Raw genomic sequence first — 19,950 nt, 5'->3', positions numbered from 1 at the left:
CAAGTTTCTCATGAATTGTGTGTTGAAGTACTATTGCAATAGCAACTCTTAAATTCTAACCTTAGTTGTTATTTTTTCTCCTTCTTTAATATTTTACTTTAAATTAAGAAGTTTATATTTCCTATGCAAAGAAAAGTATAAAGATTCACATGTTTTTGGAGTGTTAAATTGTTTCTTGCTAAATAATTTTAACTACACTATCAACAATGGAGATATGTGTTGATTTCATTTACCTAACGGTTCACATTTGTTATTGCATTTATTTTATTATTTCTACTATCTAAAGACGTATTAAATAGTAAACCCTAGCAAACCATACATTCAACATTAAGATTAGATCAAATTGTTAAAAAAATGAAACAAAAAATATTTACATCCTATCTATACTTTTGCAATAAAATTTTGAAAAGAAATTCATTAGATTATCATCAAGCAAGAATAGATTTTAGCATGCATACTTTAAATATTTCTCACTTTGTATTTTGCTAACTGTCCACTTTTGTTATACATGGACGTGGACCTATTAATTTGGTTGCACATGAATTAGCCCTTGGGGGTTTATATGTATTTGTCCTTAGTAATTTGGATAGGAAAGACTTATTTAAGCTTTTGATAAAAGCAACTCCTATTTTTATAAAGGGTAAGCCCATGCAAGAGTGTGTAACTGTTTTTGGCATTTGGGTTATTTTTATGAATAAAGACATAAATATGCAAGAGGTGGGAGGATGCCGACACTTCTAGAGAGAGAGAGAGAGATTGCACCAAATACTGTGTTGAAGGTGATGTCTATTCTATCTCATGTTTTTATATTATGTTCTTGTTAATTTGGTTCAACCATATGGTTTAGTTCTTGATGTTTATGTGAGTTTTGAATTATTCTTCAAAAAGTATTTGAGGTCCTGTGTCAGATACACTCGCATTGACTCCCACATTCTCAACCCGTTATTGCTAATTAAACACTCATTGATTTGCCTGTAGAGACGATTCCACATATCTGGTCAATGATCATACTAGCTTGGTTGAAACAATCTAACTCCTGGGGTTGGATCAGTCGATTCTACCACCAAACGATCCTACTAGTTCTAGGATCAAAAAGATCCGTTTGGAAAACAATTCTACTTTACAAGTTTTTTTTTTCCTAGTTTTTTGCTTAATACCTAGCTTAACAATGATTCCAAGATGATCATTCTACCATGCAAACATCCAAATGAATAATTATTATGAAGCAATTGAAAGAATGGATCAATTTTTACCCTTTGGACATAGTGGAAAAATTCCTAGTTTAGCCTAATTAGGTTATTTAACCTAATCTAATGCTTATGATGCTAATAACAAGCAAGATCAGTAACCTGAATCTTGCAAGAGAGCTCAACTCAACCATCTATCTCTACTAATGAAGAAAAAATAATTAAAAAACACAAAAGAAGTGTTATGCGTTAAGGAAAGCTCAATCAAATCACACATGCTTCACACCTAATCGCTCAATCACATACTAAACTCAACACACAATCACTCCACCACAAGTTTTGCAACTCATAGGCAAGAAAAAATAAACAATGGATCAATAGAGTATCTCTATTCCACTCTAACACTAGTTCTACTCCCCAATAGTGGTGCCTCTTCTTCAGAGTAGTTGTAGCCTCACAACAAGCATGTCAACACCACCTGTCTAGTCTCATGACAACGCATTGCTCATGGGAATGGAAACTTGAAGAGTAGTCAAACCCTCAAGCTCTACCGAACCAATGCTTGCTTGGACCTCGATGTAATGAGAACATGTTTTGGACACTCCATAAGTGTGGGTGGCCGGACAAAGTCCATATGTATATATATGAGGGTGTGTAAGGTCACTTTTCATAATACAATCTACTATTGAACTCAAGATTCGGAGCTCCTTCCTTCTTGCTTGCCTTGCTCTCTTCTTAATTCTTGCATACTTTCATGTTTATGTTTGTCTTTGGTTATGGAATCTTGTAGAGTTACTTACTTGTATATGTGAGTACTTGAGAGGTGTGTGTGTGTGTGTGTGTGTGTGTGTGTGCATACTTGAGATAAGCTTACTTAATTCTTGCTTGTGTTTAGCTAGAAGTGGAGTCTAATTGAGAGAGAGAGAGTGAGTAGAGAGGAAGCTTGCTTCTCCCTTATGAATGATTAGATTACAGATATACAAGCCATGTCTTTCATTTTACAACGGTGGACCTTTGGTCATATACAATATAAAATATCTAAACTAAGGCGGAGATTACAAGAACGTACGCTGCCTAGGTTTTTTGGAAATATTTCATGTATTGAACTATAAGATTCATGTACTTAACAACAGTCAGATGTCTTGTGTCCCACATTTAATATAGTCTAGTATTCTTTTTTTGAAAGAGGAAAAACCTCGCGACTCTGAGAAGATTCAGCTATATTTATGGGGTTATTAATGGACTACACCATGAAAATTCATCATACCACCCATAATCACGATCTCTAAAACAAACACTAGTCAGCACATCTGATAGCCGTGTCAAAATTAAGACTAGATTCAAGCTCCATTGTATATTCAATTGAATGGTTACTATCAAAAGAAATCAAACTTTCTTTTCTCAAATGGTGCTTTGTTGATTATGCTTTTCTACAAACCATTTGTTTCAGCCAGTGCATATGCCAGGTCGTCTCCACTTGTTAGCACGAAAGGGGATAAATTCAACTTCTCTTCCATGTTGAGATCCTGCTAATCAGTGGGAATTGCTACCTCTCCAATCTGAACCCCTATTTTGGAGGGTTAGGGGGAGCAAAATGCAACCCTCACATCAGGACATGTCATTGCCTGCAGCGAGCTGAGATTAAACCTGAGGCCTTTTGCTCAAGAGTTCAATCAACTACCACCGCGGACTAAATTCACCAATTTCTGCAAAGGCTTCACAGATGTTTCAAAAAAAGTTGTTTAGTAACCACCAGTCTCTCTTGATCAGACACACATGACATCTCATTGTGTTAGAATAATAGCCCAACTTAAGTTCACTAAATCACATAACCAGCTTATAAAATCTTCCATGGCATTACAAGAGGCAGACGAAGAGATACATGTGACCAGAAATAGCTCTACACCTTGGTGATGACAGGGCAGATCCACTAAATCAAAACTTCCATCCAACTTAAATTAAGCTTTGCCTTTCAGGAACAAATCAACACTGACTGTATAGAGCTGGGTATAAAAAGGTCAGAACATGGACACATCCTTTGCAAAAAGGGAAAGGTATAGATTATTGCCATTCATAAGAATTTATCCCCTTTCGTACAAAACTAAATGCCCTCTACCTGCAAATCTATTTCCTTTCTAAAGCATTGCCTTCTTTGTCCATCTCCCCTGTTTGCTCAAGCAACCTCCCAGCTTCCTCATCTATCTCACCAGCTTTCTTTTGAGCCTCCTTTGCCCTCAGCCCTTGAAGTTTGCAGTGGTTGTAGTAGCAGACGCCGAGAAAAGCCAATCCATAACCTGCTAGATTGGTGACAGTAACCCTGTCCTTGATCACCGTCCAGGAGAAGGCAATGAGAAGCCAATCCTTTACCACACCAGCCACATTCATGGTGAGGGCAGAGGTTTTTCCCACAAGAAGAAAAACAGCTAGGTTGAGTGCGAAAGCACACGCAGAGTTGGTCCCAAACACCAGGTAATCAGGCTTGAAAGACGACGTCGCTACAAGAACAGGGTACTCCACCAAAAACCATGGGATGGAGAGGAAAACAAAGCAGCACGGGGCCACATAATAGAGGGAAGTGATGGGATTGAGGGTTATGCCTTTGGATGTGAGGAGGATTTGGATCAAAACAAGGCGGGTCGCTTCAAATACAACAGCCCCGAGCTGCAATATAACACCCCATCCATTAAACATAGCCTCTCCGTATGCAGCAATGGCTACCCCAACAGAGATTCCGACCATGTTGATCATGGTATCAGATTTAAAGCTCTCCTTTTTCATAAAAACTCCAATCGAGTAGACAGCTACTGGCATCAGAGCCTTCAACATCTGAATGAACGAAACAGAAAGGTATATGTATGCAGAGTTGGAAAACCATAGACTAAGTGAGTAGAGAGCGCCAATGGGAACAACAGAGGACAAATAGATCTCCTTTGTCATGGTGATGGTATCGACCAGCTTGAAGACCCGCACTAGTGAGAATGCTAGCGTTGAGCAGAAACCCATGTGGATCATTGTAAGGCTGATGGGGTATGGCCAGTCGTACATCTTCCTGTCCAGAACGTACTTGTTGAAGATGATGACAGTAAAGCTCAAAAGGATCCAGACCACAACATACAGGTAGCTCAGCAGGATCTTCCTGATCAGACCATTGTTACCTGCCCGCACCAGTCCCCAAGAACCCTTCCCCATCGGTGCACAAGAAAAGAAAAGCCCTACCCTAGACTTCTGCGGCTAATTAGGATCCGGAAACCCTAGTCCTAGCAAAACCCTAACATCCAACTGACTACACAGACAAGGGATCTAGCCCTAACCCTCAAAGAAACGCTTATCTGCTGCCAGTTCAAGAAAGATTGATTTCAAAACCCTAGCATTAAACCCGAAAGGATAAGAAAAGCCAGAAGCTAACGACGCAAACCCTAAACCTAAAAAACACTCTGAAGGAAGGGAAGCTACAGAAACTCACAGTGTAAAAGTCTGTGTTGGTGGAAGAAGAAGCTCCGCGGGCGGCGTCGTACAAAGAAGGTGTTAGAGGGAAGGTTGAAGGTCGAACCTGCATCGGCTTCCTGTGAGCTGATGATCGCAGGGGGAGGGTAGAGGTTGAAGGTCGAACCTGCATCGGCTTCCTGTGAGCTGATGATCGCAGGGGGAGGGTAGAGGTTGAAGGTCGAACCTGCATCGGCTTCCTGTGAGCTGATGATCGCAGGGAGAGGTTGAGACCGTTTTTTTGGGCACGCGGAAGTCCTTTTATGATGTGTGTGAGCGAGAGAGTCGGTGGGGTAGAGTGGGGTCACGCGTTTGGGAAGTCACAAGCCTTGGTGAACCCAACTTGGTAGTAGCTACTCGTTAGGTCCTTCCTAACACGTTCTGCACATAGTTGGTGAACCCAACTTGCCCTTGGTAGTTGCTAGCTAGGAGCCTAACACTTTCTTCTCTAACCCCGCTAATAATCCTCACACATAATGTGCCTAACCACCACACAGCTCCACACAGTCACAAAGTTCTGTTTGTCTTTACACGAGTAGCAATACAACGATTCTAGCAAAGCCGACCACGTGGTATCACCTAATCAGTTTTATTTTCAATTTAAACTAGAAGGCATGGGCTGTTGTTACATGTGGTCTCTCATTGTGCATTTAAAATGTGTAGTACTCACTAAAGATATGAAATCACATGACCCCTAGCTAGCCTAGTCAATGAAGTCTCGTATATTACGTTTAGAGATTGCATAAGTCCTTTTTGAATCAATGTATATACACAAGGGACTAACATGTTGATGAATCATTCTTAGTGTTACTATGAAGAAACATTGGTAGTACTAAATATTCACAAGGCGCTAACAATTGTATATGGGGTCTCTCATTAAGTGTTACTATGAAGAAACATTGGTAGTACTAAATATTCACAAGGTGCTAACAATTGTATATGGGGTCTCTCATTAAGTGTAATACCAAAGATATGAAACCAATGACCTAGTTATCCTAGTCAATAAAGTCACATCCATTACGTTTAGAGATTGCATAAGTCTTTTCTTAATCAACCTGTATTCTTAGTGTTATTATGAAGAAACATTAACAACTTTATGGAATGACAACAAGGAAAATTGATTCCAATTGTTCATCATTATGAAAACAAGAATGCTATTAGAAGAGTACCTTTTTTGAGACTAACTGTGAGGGATAAGGCAAATGCTTCGACTATTGAATATAGAAGAAGCCTCTTCTCACACAATCCTTGCAGAACATGTTAACCAACATTAGACCTTAATTAATCTAATTGTTGGAATAATGATCCACCTTGTAAGGAACAAGGCTTGCAATACATGTTAACCAACATTAGTCCTTAATTAAGCTAATTATTTTATGCTTCTTTTGTGCATGTGCCTATGAGTGGGAAAAAAACATGAAGGAGAGATGGCACAATTCTCTCCTAAAATCTATAAACATAGGGAACGTGCCCTTCCCCCCTTTAGAAAATCACCTCCTTCTTCTCTCAGTCAGCAGTCTCACCTTCACTGTGTTCTGACACAAGCTCTGGCACTTTTAGTTGTTTACCTCCCTGACAACTACCAAAGATAGTTCATAGGAACAACCTCCAATAAATAACTCTAAAAAAGAATTAGGCAATAAGGTTTAGCCTTTTTTGAAGAAAAAAAATATTTGTCCTTGCATGTGTGTGCCTTGCATACAGCCTTCACATATAGACCGTCCGTTTTGTGAAAGATAACAATGGCTTAATCACATGAACATCAAGTCTAGCAAGAAGGATATGAGTGGTGCACTGAAGGTGAATACCATTACATGGGATGGAGGTCACCATAGTGGAGCTGGCAGTTGTCCAAACAAAACCCTCCATGACAATGTAAAGCTTAGTCTTGTAAGAGGATACAATGTGCAATGTGAAAAGAGAACACTCACAAGATGTAGGATCTTTCACAGCACAAAACTTTAAAACTCAAATTGCATAATAGAGATAAAGAAGAATAATGTATTACTAAAGTGATACAATAGATGGGAAAGCTGTTGAGAGAGCTCATCTAGTGAGGCGGTGGACACACTGATGACCCGCTTGGGGGATAGGCCCCACACTTACACCACTGGCATGGTTGGTGAGATCATGGGTGATATGCGGCCAGTGGGATGACAGGTTGTGTGACAGCCATTCTAAAGACTGGCATAGTTATAGCACCAACTCATTTAGTTGGGTTCACACTATAGAGAACCCTAGTATGTATTTGGTTGAGTACCTTTTCATAGTGTGTACTCTTATCTTTGTAAAGTGCGGAGGTGTCATCTTGGCATGTCATCCATATTTACACTAGTTGAGCTCAGTATCTAGACAATTAATACATGTACATATATACTTTTTGAGGTATTATGATATTAATCCAAAAAGTTTTATCCAAGAGTATTACATATAAGATCTTCTCGATAAGTTTCCCACCAAGTAAGTCAAAAATTCTCCCATTTATCATGTAAGAATCTAGAGAGAAAAATTTAACTCACAAGGAGAATTTAGTTTGAAATCTTATTTAAGTGGAATTTTTTCTTTTAATCCCAGGGACTCAAAGTGGCAAACAGATTGCAAATTGGATCTTGAATGAATGAGATTTTTAGAGGTCCAAGACCTAGGAAGTGTTGGTTTCTGTTGAATCCTTTTGAGGTCATGTAACCTATTATGGTTTGTCATCTAATTATACTACAAATTTAGAAGAATCAAACGAGATTTGCATAGTAAGAAGGTAGAAAGAGAAAATAAGTCTAGAGAGAGAAAGTTACAGCTTAAAATTTTATATAAAAAGAAAATTTTATTTAATCTTGAGAACCTGTATAGAACTATGTTTGGACCTCAAACGAGAGATATTTGTAAGGTACGAGTTGGAACAAAAACCATAGAGTTAAGCTAGTCAGTGGAAATCTTTGCAATATTCATTCAAAATCTAAATATAGTCATGTAACATCTCAAAAGTTATTGTCAGAGTATTTTAAGAACTTTCTATAAGGCCAGAATGTGAAGAAAACCCCCCTAACCGGCCCGAGTAAAAGAGGGGTCATATTAGAGCTTTTTCATAAAAGGACCAAAGTGAGCTATAATTGTCTGAAGGTCCTGTAGAGGCCCTATATCACGGGAGTGAGATTTTTCAGATATTTTACTATCCAATTTTTGTAAAAGAAAGCTTGTAAAGCAAGCAAGGGCTAAAATAGCATTGTAACCTATTTTTGTAAGTAATACAAAAACTATAACTACTCAAGCGAGGATACTTTTGGCACACGCTGTGGAGGGGAGGCAGTTGGGACCCAATCTGGTGTTTCTCTCTCACATCTGTATTTTCTATTCTGCATGCTTCCCGAGGATCACTATTTTCCTATTACAAAAGGTATTAGAGCACAGTGTACGTTCCATTAAAAGGTGTGTGTGTAGGCCAACCCCACAAGCCTGAAGAACTGAGCACACACGAGCGTGAGGAGAACGAGTGTATGCCAACCGAGAAGCCTAACTAGTGAACATAGGCGCAAAGCAGTAGGCTTGAGACAAGGTCACACAGCGGGCGACGGCGTCAAAGAATACCGACCAAGTCAGTAGGCCATGAACGTACGGAAGAGCAACAAGCACCGCACCGTCACCGGCCAACTAGCAACAATGTCAACACAACACGGCAATGGACGACCGACGATAGCACTGTTAAAATTATAGCAATGTGATGAGCTATGGTGGATCAAATGCTAGAATCAACATCATTTTAACAAAGAGATTAGATGATAATTAAGACGTGATTAGTGAGCAATCAACTGATAGCTTAATGTAGGCATGGATAATCAAAAACCAGCAAATTCTCATTAGGCCAATGCCTCAATTTATAGAGTTTACATCCAAGCATCCAATCCCACTGATTTCTCCTTGATTCACTCCACCTCTTTTGCTTGATTCTCTCCACCTCTCCCAGAATATCTCCACACCTCCTAAATCTCCTCATGCTACCCTTTATTCTCTCCCAGTAGATTCTTCTCACCTTTTTACAGGTTCTCTCACATTTACAGATTCTCTTTTACAGCCTCTAGCCAAGGGCTTGTTCCCACACACACCCTATTCACTTGTATATTTCAACACCTCCCCTCAAGTGAATAATCCTAGCACACCTGGACCCTATACCAAGTTTCCCTCTTACTTGATAGTCCGCAACCAATGCCTAGCACACCTCCCCTCAAGTGAAGAATCCTAGCACACCTGGAACACCTGGACCCTATACCAAGTTTCCTTCTTACTTGATAGTCCGCGACCAGTGCCTCAAGTCCCTAAACTCATAGTCCTTGACACTCTCTCTCGCTCTGTGTCCAAGGCTACTACAAGTGCCCATGACCTTGACTAAAGTGCTCACACATACATCTACCACACGGCCTATATCATCGGTGGCTCAGAGGTGGTTTTACTCTATTGGGGCAGGTTACATTGGGTTGTGGGGTTTCTCTCTCTCTCTCTCTCTCTCTCTCTCTCTCTCTCTCTCTCTCTCTCTCTGAGATTTTCACATGGCTCCTCACTTCTTGGAGCCTCACATCTTCTCTTGTCTTCAGTCTTCTTGTCGTGGCAGCTTCTCTTCACGCATCCATGTCTTCCTCTTCTTTCAGTCTTCTTATCGTGGGGCAGCTTCTCTTCACGCGTCCATATCTTCCTTCAATTCTTCGTTTAGCTCTTCTTCTCGGTGTGGATCTTCCTCTTGGAAAGAGATGTTCTTCTTCTTTCATGGATGGGCCCATGAGCTTGTCTGTGAGTTCTTGCTCCATGTGAGCAACATGTTTTAATGTTTTGTTGACAGCTCTTTTGGGCTTTTGATGTTTATCTTGTGTCAGTATGCAATGCAAACCCAAATCTATGTGGGAGGTCTTACCTCTTGCCTTATTCAATGCAAACCCAAATCTATGCGGGAGGTCTTACCTCTTGCCTTATTCAAGATAAGGGTAGTGTCTAATCCCATTTTTACACACTGATTTAATGTGCCCAATACATAATGCATATAGCATTCATTCTTATGCACATTCCCAAATGCAACTCTGGCTGTGAATAATCTTGAATTTGAGTGTGATTTGTAGGCATTAACCAAGGGTTAAATGCAAAATGATGATTACCATAAATTTATCAGCAAATTTTACCAAAAATTACATTAAATCAAGGGTAACCAATTTGTACGGAATGGTTGGAGTATCAAACCATCTCCGAATTGCAATCTGAAGTTATAGGGATCTGTATCAGATACCTAATGGTTAATTTAAACCCTCAATTGTACCAAAATATAGTGATTAGTACTAATTAATCATTGATTAGTAAATTAATCCTCTATTTTGTGTGCAGAAAACAGAGTATGCCGGGAGCCCAGATATAAGGCCTTAGAGTTCAAATGAGCTCAAATGCTTTCAAGGCCATCAATAGCAATTAGTCTAGTAGAGGATTAAGCCAAGAAACACAATATTTGACCAAACATTGAATGCTTAATCTCTGTTTTACCAAAGTCACCAGCAGATTTGATGAAGAGCTTGGATCTCACTTTAGACTTGATCAAATCAAATTTTGACTTCACCAGCTTGTAGAGCACCCTTGAAAACCTCTAGGGCCAAGAGGAATTAGACCCATTGCATGTGATGAAGCAGATATTTCAATTTCTCCTCAGAAAAACGACGCCTGTAAATTTGTAAAAATCTGGAGCTGTCGTAGGCGGTTTGGCACGCTGATTTGATGGGCTAGAGCACAACTAAGTTAGCTATGTATGGCTAAAGTTGCTTGAGCTAATGTTGCTCCTGGAGGGAGATCAAGCCCCTCCACTGGCTGGGGGTACAGTGGGCTACTTGAAAATAACTAAAAAAGTGATTATTTCTTAATCATCTACTAATCCTAATTAGTTAGATAATGGGCTCATAAACTTGATGAATTCTAGGCTAGGCTCTGATACCATGTTAAAATTACAGCAATGTGATGAGCTATGGTGGATCAAATGCTAGAATCAACATCATTAACAAAGAGATTAGATGATAATTAAAATGTGATTAGATGATAATTAAGATATGATTAGTGAGCAATTAACTGATAGCTTAATGTAGACATGGATAATCAAAAACCAGCAAATTCTCATTAGGCCAATGCCTCAATGTATAGAGTTTACATCCAAGCATCCAATCCCACTGATTTCTCCTTGATTCACTCTACCTCTTTTGCTTGATTCTCTCCACCTCTCCCAAAATATCTCCACACCTCCTAAATCTCCTCATGGTACCCTTTATTCTCTCCCAGTAGTTTCTTCTCACCTTTTCACAGGTTCTCTCACATTTATAGATTCTCTTTTGCAGCCTCTAGCCAAGGGCTTGTTCCCGTACACACCCTATTCACTTGTATATTTCAACAAGCACTAGACGGTGCCGGCACTAGCAGACGGTTGAATGGCACTGGTGTCTCCTTAAGAGACGAAATCAAAAGAAGCCCTCCTTTCTTACTTATTCCCTTTTCGCCGAGCCATTGTGACACTATGTGGGATAAATAGGTAGTGCAAGAGCAGAGCTGTGGGAGAAAAAGAAGAAGAAGAGAAGAGAGAAGGGGAAGACGAAGAAGAAGACCAGTGGTTACAAACCATGTTCCCTTGGATAGATTATGTAGCAGGTGCGGTATTGAGCATTTGCTCAAAGACTACCCCTACCGTACTATTCCACAAATGAGTAGTGGACCTATGGGACAGACTACAACTTTAAATATGTTGAGCGTCTTGCAAGGCAAAATTTTGATTTAATCCTTATACTTGTCAACACTGTGATTACACAAATACAAGCAAAGTTGACTAAAGATAAGGATGACAAAACTTTGACTAACCTAGAAGCTAGCACTTCCAAGGGCATGAAAAGAAGATCAAAACAAAAGAAGAAGAGTATCCAAGTTAGGAAAGGGGATGATAAAGTCAAAATCTTGGACAGAACAGATTCCTCATCTACTAGATCTCTCCCATCTTTACCTGAAGATGAAACATTGCACTTCACAAAGAGTACTTAAGTCTTGAGAATAATCCTCAATCCTTACATAAAAAGCTTGTACAATATCCAAACCTAGTTGAGGAAAAAGATCACTTTTTGGCAGGTCAAGAGTTAGTTAGGCAGACATAATGAGAAGTAGAGGGTGTGCTTGGACTTTTAAAGACGCCTCACTCATGTCGACCTCTCTCTACCATTCCAGAGTCCAACAACAAAGTGTTGATTGTACTAGACTCTCATAATGGATCGATTGGCCAAAGAGATGACAACAATAGGGACTGGGAAATGAGGAATTGATGGAGAATCTTTTTGATGAGAGCAAAGAAACATGTCCTTTTACAAAGCTTGAGTCACTTCCCTCTGATTTCTTGGAACAAATGGAAGAGCATAATCCAAAAAATCGCTGGCAGTTTATGGATCCTAGATATCCACCCCAATCTAAAGTCCCATCTTTAATTGATGCCACTTCACCTCTAGGATCTTTGAAGAACGGGTTTGACCCAGATTCCCTTATGGGTCTATGGTAACTCTTCCTCAATATCTAGGAAGTGAGTGAGAAAAACCAACATGCAAAAAAACCTTGGATCATTTATAACTAGATCTATAAGATTTCCCAAAGAAAGCCAAAACTCTAAAAAGAGGAAAGAAACCTAGGGATGTGGATTTTTTGTAGAGGATTTTGTCTACTCCAGTCACCATTCCCTTGGAATAACTTTTATAGGGTAGGCATACGATGTGGAAGAAGATGTAAAAGATTGGTTAGGAGGTCGGCTCAAGGCCGAATATGAAGAGTTAATGAGGATGAAGGTGAAGACTCTCAAAATGAAAGTGGACGAGAGTGTTCCCGAAGTTCCAACTAAGAAGCTTTCGGCTTCAACCACTACCAATGCTTTATTTCTTTTCCTTATTTCTGATCTTATGAGCTTGGGGGTTTCTTGACTCACTTGTGGTTCTTGAGATGCTTGTAGCATTATGTATCTTAGCTCTTCTCCCCAATTCTTAGAGAATTCCTCATGAATTTTCCTGGCCTCAATGTATCTTAGCTCTTCTCCCCAATTCTTAGAGAATTCCTCATGAATTTTCTTGGCCTCAATGTATCTTCAAAGAATGACATTGCAATTAGCTTGATAACGCTTCTTCCTCATCCATATTTAAAACTTCAGCCTTGTTGCTACTAAATCCTTGCTCTTCCAAAGAGCTTTCCCATGATTCATCCATCACATATCAACATGCACATTGTGGTGACTATCATTTCATCTTCCCAATCTAGTTCCATAAACTTTGTTCCAGACTTTCCCATGGCATCTATCGTGGCCAATACATGCATCCAATTTTTTTTAAAATCATCATTTGGAAGTAGGGCATACAAGGTGTCCTCTTCCTTTTTAATCTTTTGGTTGTTCATGGGTTGCACATAATTGTACTAAGGTTGTCTTTTTCATGGTTTCATAGTCATTTCCAAACAATCCTCCATCCATGGGAAGAGTCTTCCATGTTTGCATGACTACCTTCAGGATTTGTGAGTCCTTTCGTAGATAAATGTGATATGTGGCCCAATCGTGAACTACTTAGCACTTCTTATAAAAGGTCTACCAAGAATCACATCGTATGAATCTACATGTCCACTAAATTTTATGAGACTACAAACGTATGGCAGTAGCAGAATGAAAAGACTTTTATCTTAAGGTTCAGCAAAACTCCCATAGGCTATGACATGGTACAGGCAACCATTTTTACAATGAGGTTTATTTTTTCCAAGGCTGGTTTTCCCCATTTTTCCCAACACCACTTCATTATACGATGCTTACTTTGGCTCCACCATCAAGGATCACAACAAGATCTCGATAACCCTTATGCACCACTAGAAGTGTTGCATTCGTTTCATCACTCTCATAATACTTTCCCATCTGGTTGATCGGAATTTGAACTAGTTTTGGTAGGTTGTCCCTTCCTTCAACAAATTCAAAATCTTCCTCCACCAATAGACAAGGGTAATTCTTCTTTGGTTGTGGATTGGCTTGCATTCTCCCTTCCACCACCCAATCTTTTAAATCCGTCTAGAGTTGGGGGTTTCCACTCATTTAGGTTCCAATTAGCATTTTTATCTCCACAAAGAGAAACCTTGTTAGAGCCCTGCCACATCTCTAGGCGTTAAGACATGATCAATAGCATTGTTATATGATCCTAGGTTAGGATTCATTGAGCTATACAGAGGATACTCTCCTCCTTCCTCAACCATCCTTGAGAACAAATTGTCATTTCCTCCTTCTTCAGAGTCAGTCTCACCCTCCGTTGTGTTCTAGCACAGGCTCTAGCACATTTAACTGTCTTGATTCCCCTGTGGTGTTTTGTCTAGAATAAACCGTTCTAATAGCCCGGTTAGCTTAAAACTATTCCTCAAACTTCTTTTGGCTTTCATGAACTAGTGCTTGTGTGACCTCCAATTTCTCTATTTCCTTCTGGGCATTTAGATATTCACCCACTCCTTTGGGTGTTTTGGGTGGTTTGGCTTCTTTTTGTGTCACTACCTCCTTCCTCTTGTCATCATCACATTCTCCATCTTAACTCGATGGACGCAGTACCGATCGTTCCCTTGTTCCACTTTCTTAGCCCTTCTTCTTCTTCTTCTTCTTCTTCTTCTTCTTCTTCTTCTTCTTCTTCTTCTTCTTCTTCTTCTCAATATGCGAGTAGAAGACTTAGCTAAAAGTTCTCCATTGTTTTTTAGGGTTCCTTGTGCTTATGCATGGGTCATGACATTAAGTGGTGCTGCCACCACTCTTCATTCGAAGTCCCGCGGTTGGATTATGGTCATTGAAGACTTGTGCTTAGGCACGAATCAAGACATTAAGTGGTGTTGCCCCACCACTCTTAATTGCACCCCAATCATTCAGAGTCTCATGGTGGATTAGTGGTCATTGAAGACTCTCCAGTGACTCTATAAGGACAGTCCTTGATTAGTTGGTCAATTCCACATTTCACACAACTCAAACCTGGGTGTGTACTAACTTGAGTAGTCTGCAAGTTTGTTGCATTGACCTTGTGAGGAAATTCAGCCACACAATGAGGTCCTTGCAGTGATAACATTACAACAGAGTGGGGTTGTCCTGGTTGTGGTATTAATATCATTTCCCTTCCATTGAGCTATAGTTTGGAACACTAGTATTGGTGTGTTCCCTTGCATTAGAAAATACTCCATGGTTACCTCCCAAGTGTCATCTGACTCCTCCATGGTTTGCCCCAAGATTCCTGTACATATTCTCCTTCTAGCACCTCTTTGATCATTTGATTCTCCTTCTAGCACCTCTTTGATCATTTGATTCATTGTTACTCGAGGTGCCGGTGGCTATGGTGGTAGGACAGGTGGTGGTATGGGCACTTTGGGTACTCTATACATTCCCCTCATATCATTCCATTGCCCAAATGGTGCTGTTAAAGCTAACTATAGGAGGAAACTGAGGTATTTGAGGTACATATAGTTGTTGTGACTAATGTGGGTACCTACACATGCTGGTATCATGGTTCTCAAGTCACATATAATGTGCATAGCAGATCAATGGGCAAGGCCTCAACTAAGACTCACTGCTCGTGTGATTTTTTTGGCATATTGAAACATCATACCAACTCTTGTCTAGGATACGTATGTTGGTTCATGGGCACATCCCTTACCTCTTTTAGCTTTATCCTATCTAGAAGCATAGTACTTAGCTCAACTAAGGTCATATTCTTAATTCATCTCTTAGAGGTTTGTCACTCTTATTTAGCCTATGACGGAGCTACCGAAGTGACAAATTTGGTGTTAGTAGGCTGTGGTAACTCAAGCACATTGTCCTCGAAGTCGATGGCTTGCAACAATCATCAAGTAATGTTGGCTTAGCCAATAGCAAGTAGTTGTGCATGCTCATGTCTCTTACTCCCCTATAAACCCAGGACAAAAAATTTTCATTTGTTAACCTTTCTTTGGGCCTATACCTTGAGTTTAGGTTCTTCAAATATGAGATTTAATCTCTTATAGACTTGTGCTCTTCTTTCTTAATATTGTATAATTGAGCCATAGGGCTCCACTTATCTCCACTTCGTGCAAAACTTTGTATGAACACACTCCTAAGCCGTGCAAAGTGAATCATTGCCCTCTACTCTTGAGTCTTTAGTGTCTACTTTCGTGTCTGAACTAGATGGATGTCCCTTGGTAGCCAGTGGAACTTCTATTTTAGGCTCATAATTGTATCCTAGGATGCCTTAGGCTAAGCCCATAAACCCACCAAATAGTGTTGGAGAAGAAATACCCTTCTCCCCCACCAATTCCTTATTAAGAGGGTTTTCCATGGTTTCCTCACTACTTGATGATTCAAAGGAATTTAGTCTTTACAAAGCAAACACATTCCTTTATGTGCTAGCTGAGCAAGTTGACCCTAGGCTTCTCTCTGGTAGGAGGATCCCGGTTGAGTTACATGCACTATCATTAAGGGCAATGTCATCACCAATAAGCCTTCCTAACCTTAAGTGCATGAAAAGCTTTTAAATTGCAAAAATGTTTATTTACACACAATTAGAATTACTCAAATTTGTAATTACCAGATTTCTATAGAATCACAGATGCTTTAAAAGATTCCCTAAAAATCCCCTTTTTAATCATATTTTGAAAAAACCATAATGCTTACATACCATCATATCTAAAAGTACACTAAATTTCTATGTTTTGGGATTTGCTAAAAATGAAAATGTCTTTAAAAATATAATTTATAAATAAAAAAGGTAAATCCAAAAAAACTATTGATTAAGGTGTACAAAATAATCCCAAAATAAAATTTTGAGTTTTATGATAAAACACTTATAATGCATTCATCAACTTTTTTATAATAGTTTATCTGTAGTTTATTATGACTTGGTCACACGAGACAATGTTAGGGAGATTGAACAAGCAATGGAGGAAGGCATGTCACCTCTAGAGACACACTTCTTAGTTTAGTCAAAGATAGTTTATCTGTAGTTTATTATGACTTGGTCACACGAGACAATGTTAGGGAGATTGAACAAGCAATGGAGGAAGGCATGTCACCTCTAGAGACACACTTCTTAGTTTAGTCAAAGATAATGCAGTGATATAAAATTTTTATACGCTAATAAATTAATTTATTATTTTAATTTTCTTATAAACTTACATTGATTAAATTTAATTTTTATAAAAACATAAATAAAAATAAAATAATAGATCTCTTATTTTATCTTTTGATAATGTTTATTTATTTATTAGCATATATAAACATTTCAAGTTCAATAAAAAATACATATTGGGTATTGATTTTGAATATAAAACTAGATATTGATAAAAATACATATTAGGTATTAATTTTGAATATAGAACTAGATATTGAGAAAATTAAATACTAGGTATTAATTTTTTATATGAAACTAGATATTGAGATGTTGAAAGATTTTTTTTAAAATTATTCAACTATAATATTTTATTTATTGGTGAGATTTTAATACCATACATCCATTTATTATTGTATTAGAAATAGTTATATGTCTTTTTTAGAGAAAATACCAAAACAAGTAAAAAAAACTTTAATAAAATGGATGCCAAGTATCTACATTATGTTGGAAACATGCAATTTGGACACCAAGTATCTAAATTGTGTTAAAGAGCTTCTAAAACAAGTAAAAGCTGCCTGTTCTAGAAAATAGATACCACTTGAAAACCTTGTATGTTTGCAATACAAATTGTGCTAAAAACGAGCACAGAGCTTCCAAAACAAGTAAAAGCTATCTATTTTAGAACATGGATACCAAGTTGAAAGGCTTGTGTATTTTAGAAAAAGTATCTATTTTAGAAAATGGATACAAAATTGAAAGGCTTGTGTATTTTCAACACACGAATTGTGTTGAAAACATACAAAGGCTTAGTATTCATTTTTTGAAACAAACAATGATATTCTAAAAAGTGCTACCAAAGTTTAAGTTTTCTTGAAATACAATAACTTGAGGTATAGTACATAATTTTTAAATATTTTGGCACCAACATATTATTTAGATTGCACGCATATCTTTTGACACCAACATAACATTTAGATTATAGGCATGTCTTTTGACTGTAATCTAAATGTTACGTTGGTGCCAAAAAATTTTAAAAAGTTGAGCATGTAGCTCAAGCTATGGTATTTTTAAAAAAGATTGATTTTTTATAGTCCCTTTACAAAGAAAACCCAAAATAAGTAAAATATTTTTGCTTGTTTCAAAAAATGATACCAAGTTGAAAGTCTTTTGTATTTTTACCATGATTCTTGTTAAAAACACACAAGCATTTCAGCTTATAGTACGAATTCATGTTGAAAAGACACAAATCTTTCAACTTGATATCCATATTCTAAAGCAAGTAACTTTTACTTGTTTTGGAAGCTCCCTATCCTGTTTTAGAAAAATGGATACAAAGTATCTAATTTTGTGTGTTTTCAACACAATTTGAATAATTGGTATCCAAATTGTGTGTTTTCAACACAATTTAGATACTTGGTATCCATTTTTTAAAAAACAACTAGAGAGCTTTACTTAGAAGCTCTTTGTCCATTTTAGAAAATGCATACCAATTATCTAGATTTGTGTGTTTTCAACACAGTTTGGATACTTGGTATCCAAATTATGTGTTTTCAACATAATGTAGATACTTGGTATCCATTTTCCAAACAAGCAAAAAACTTTTACTTGTTTTGGTCTTTTTTCTAAAAACTACATATAACTATCTCTAATACAATAGAGCAAAAAACAAATTCATGGTATTAAAATCCTATTACTAAATGAAATATTATAGTGAACAATCTATAATAATTTTGAGTTGCTAATAAAACTTGAAAACAGATACACAATATTAATTTTTTTGTGAACTTAGAGACATAGCACAAGAATTCAAGTATACAAAATAAATATTTAAGACATTTATACCAAAAATTATATTGTGTATCCCTTAACTCTCTTCTACCAAAGAATTTTTACTTTTCCAAACTAGATATCACACATATATTTTGCTAGAATTTGATAATTTTAAAGTATTTTTAAACTATAGAGAATTTTGTATCTTTGTATTCATGCCTATTTCTATTTTAAACCATAACATAGATTATTAGATTAGAGATTTATTTGTGTAATTATGATATGATGCTTTTTTAATTGATATGATAAATTTTAATGAATGATGATTTAATACAAAATGGTCACATAAATAAAATCCATAGAATTAATTTACAATTGAATATTCTTATTAGAGCCCAATTGGTTTATTATATAACATATAATGATTTGCAACCATAAGGATTTGTGGTATTAATTTCTTTATTATAGATTTACTGTGTAATTTGAAAAAATCATGTATAATAAGATATATACTAGATTTATAAAGTTTTTAGGTACATCAATATATATATACATCAAAATATATATGTAATCATGTAAGTTTTTTAAACATGTAACATTGTGTGTGAGAATTTTCTTTTTTAAATAGATGTGTGTGTGTGTGTGTGTGTGTGTGTGTGTTCATGTTCAATATGATTTTTGTATGTATGTATGTTTAGTATATATATTTAAAAAATCACTGTAATAGATAATATATTATATTTAAAAACTTATTCAAAAAGAAAAAAGTTGTTTAAATCTTATGAAATCTTAAGAATTTTAAAACTTAAAAAATTTACATTAATGGCATAAATTCAATTAAAATTTTTATATAACTATAAAAATCACCATAATTTTGTAATTTTTAGAGTTAAGATTTTTATAAAACTATTAAAATCACCATATTTTTCTAATTTCTAGAGTTAATATTTTTAGAAAACACTAGAAATCACTAAAACATGTGTGTTTTTCAAAATAAATTCACAATACACACTCAACTTTTTAAAATATGTATGTTTTTCAAAATAAATTTGTGATACACAATCTACCTTTTAAAAACATGAAACATCAACTCAAAATTAAGGGGATCTTTATTTGGGTAACCTTGCAAGTTACCTAGTGCATCTGCGACTATGTTAGAATCATCCAACATGAGTTTTTATTAGATGGAGCATCTTATAGGAGGGTGATGATGGGTTAAGTTTTGGTCAAGATCCTAAATCTATTGACAAGCCTTTCTTTTTTCAAGGGAAGCTTTGGGTCAATTATGCAAGTGATAGGATTGCCTAGAAGTGTTTAAAATTGACACTTCCAAGGTTCATTCATTGAATCATGTTTAAGTCAAGAGATTATCTTAGCCTTACCGAATCATGTGTTTTTTT

At 37.1% G+C, this 19,950-nt stretch overlaps 1 pseudogene across 1 annotated transcript; it reads right to left on the bottom strand.

Annotated features, from left to right (window-relative positions):
* Nucleotides 1–3,003: 3,003 nt before the first annotated feature.
* On the bottom strand, nt 3,004–4,887 carry LOC147629706 (putative sugar phosphate/phosphate translocator At2g25520 pseudogene; annotated as a pseudogene). Its single transcript, XR_015267747.1, has 2 exons — nt 4,651–4,887; nt 3,004–4,519 (listed from the first exon to the last, which is right to left on the bottom strand). The product of XR_015267747.1 is annotated as a putative sugar phosphate/phosphate translocator At2g25520 pseudogene (transcript).
* Nucleotides 4,888–19,950: the final 15,063 nt, after the last annotated feature.

The sequence above is a fragment of the Cibotium barometz genome, chromosome 17 (assembly GCF_041138505.1).
Source record: "Cibotium barometz isolate CiBa-2024 chromosome 17, ASM4113850v1, whole genome shotgun sequence".
Lineage (NCBI taxonomy): Eukaryota > Viridiplantae > Streptophyta > Polypodiopsida > Cyatheales > Cibotiaceae > Cibotium > Cibotium barometz.
The sequence above is the reverse complement of the archived record's forward strand: the minus strand, read 5'-3'. Positions and strand labels throughout refer to the sequence as shown.